The sequence below is a fragment of the Seriola lalandi genome, unplaced genomic scaffold, assembly GCF_002814215.2.
Source record: "Seriola lalandi dorsalis isolate HSWRI2012SDOR001 ecotype SW California unplaced genomic scaffold, Sedor1 jcf7180002054553, whole genome shotgun sequence".
NCBI lineage: Eukaryota > Metazoa > Chordata > Actinopteri > Carangiformes > Carangidae > Seriola > Seriola lalandi.
Genome location: NW_019525106.1, coordinates 200,262 through 202,226, shown reverse-complemented (window position 1 = coordinate 202,226; position 1,965 = coordinate 200,262). Strand labels below are relative to the sequence as shown.

The 1,965-nt window shown below is 47.4% G+C and overlaps 1 protein-coding gene across 3 annotated transcripts in view; it reads left to right on the top strand.

The window, feature by feature from the left end:
- Nucleotides 1-1,965, top strand: part of hipk2 (homeodomain interacting protein kinase 2) — a 72,295-nt gene that overhangs the window by 18,350 nt on the left and 51,980 nt on the right. The gene's annotated exons all lie outside the window — the stretch shown is intronic.

The following is a 1,965-nucleotide window of genomic DNA, read 5'->3' as shown; positions in this document are numbered from 1 at the left end:
TTAGTTAACCTCCCCTTCCAGTGTGGGAGAGGGCAGTAAAACTCAAACGCTTGCTGAGTAGCCAGCTGCTTAGTGTGTTTTATCTGATAACACAAGCATGTTTTACTGTTACTTTGATAATTATTGAGGGGCCTGTTACTTCACAACCTGCTGAAGCTCTGGTGAAGGCGCAATGGACCACAGCGAATATTTGAAGTAATGGCATTTTTTTAAGTATCATTGAGAGGCTCAGGGGAAGAAAGTGTTTTTTCCTGCTTTCAATGGAGGGTTTTTGAAAAGATCTCAGAGAAATTCCCTCATTGAGGAAGGGCACCAATCATGCGGGGTGGCAGCCTGCCCACAGGCTTCTATTCACCCTTCTGCTCCCCAGGCCCCCGGACCCTCAGCCCCCCATCACCATGGCTGGCTCCCATTTCCCCCGGGATAGAGATGAGGGGTCAGCCTGAGTTCTCCTGTAATATGTGCCTGTAATCCACACCAGCGGGCCCTGCATTAGAACCAGATGACTCTCTGGGAAGGCCTTTCTTTCTTCTCCCAGCACTTTCTTAAACAGTCTTTTTTGCCCATAGCAAACAGTGTGTTTAGGTTTGAGCAGAGGCAGCGTTGGGAGAGCTGTGCGAGGAATCAAACAGTGTCTATGTCCGTACAGAGAGAAGCTTTGTTTGGGGCTCAGGGCCTGGTGCTGAGGGAGTAACAGGTGTGTGTGTGTGTGTGTGTGTGTGTGTGTGTGTGTGTGTGTGTGTGTGTGTGTGTGTGAGAGAGAGAAAGAGAGAGAGCCGTGGTACCACACATGTAAACACACACCCACAGATATATACCCGCTCACACATGCCAGGTGGAAGGTTCTGCAACTGCGCATAGGGCAGATTGTGTAAAGAGAAGTTTGCGGTCCCCATTTAGTGGATTCTGTTGATAGAAGAGTTTGGTTTTGTTATCTTTACAGTTTATCATTAGCTTTTTGAAATATCCCACACTGAAGGCCATTGTCTCCTGTAGCAACAGGAAGGTGGCGAGGCTTACAGTGGAGAGAAGTTAGAGCGAACAGTGATGGCTCTCAAACAGCTGCATTCACATACCACATCAGACAGGTGTATTATTTTATTGGAGCTTTATTGTGTATTGAATTGTACTTTATACAGTCCTCCCCAACCGGCTCCAGAGCCTATATAAAGATGGGAATTGGATTGTACATATCAACAGGGCAGTGCTGTTTTATCGGTATAAGTAGCTCATCCTGGAGTAAACACCGCTAGTAGCCTGTTGTTGTTGCTCCTGGGCGGTAGGTCAACAAGCAGGCCATAAAATGTTCCTGTTTGTTTTCTCGGGCAGTGACGAGTGGAGGAGAGCGGAGAGATCATCCCTTCATTTCCTCTTGGCAGCGGAGGAGGGGAAAGAAAGGCTGACATTGACCAGAAAATTACAGAACCAGCCACCGAAACCTAGACCAGGGACTTGGTGACCCTGGTTTGAGGCATTGGGAGTGGTGTGTGTATATATATGTGTGTGTGTGTGTGTGTGTGTGTGTCAACAGGTTTTCTGTGCTGCAATGCCATGCACGTACAGTGTGACAGTCTAGCGTATGTGTGTGTGTGTGTATGTGTGTGTGTGTGTGTGTGTGTGTGTGTGTGCGTTTTACCTGGATTTGTTGTGAGGAATGAGGCAAGTCTTACAGTCCAATTCAAAGAATGAACTCATGGGAGATGGGCACTACGGGTGTCTTAACATCACCCGCAGTTTGGGCAGTAAACAAACTTTGGCTGTGGGTAGAGTTCATGGTGAGTTCAAAAGCTTAGAAGACAACATCAAACCATCTTTGATGATTTCAGATGAGGAGATAGAAGGACAGTTTCCTTTACAGGGTAGAGATTACATACAGGTGTGATTTTCTAGCTCCTGACTGGCTCTGCATTGCTCTGTATCCTCAACAAAAGCAAAAACACCCTCCTCCCCTCACCCCCCCCCCAC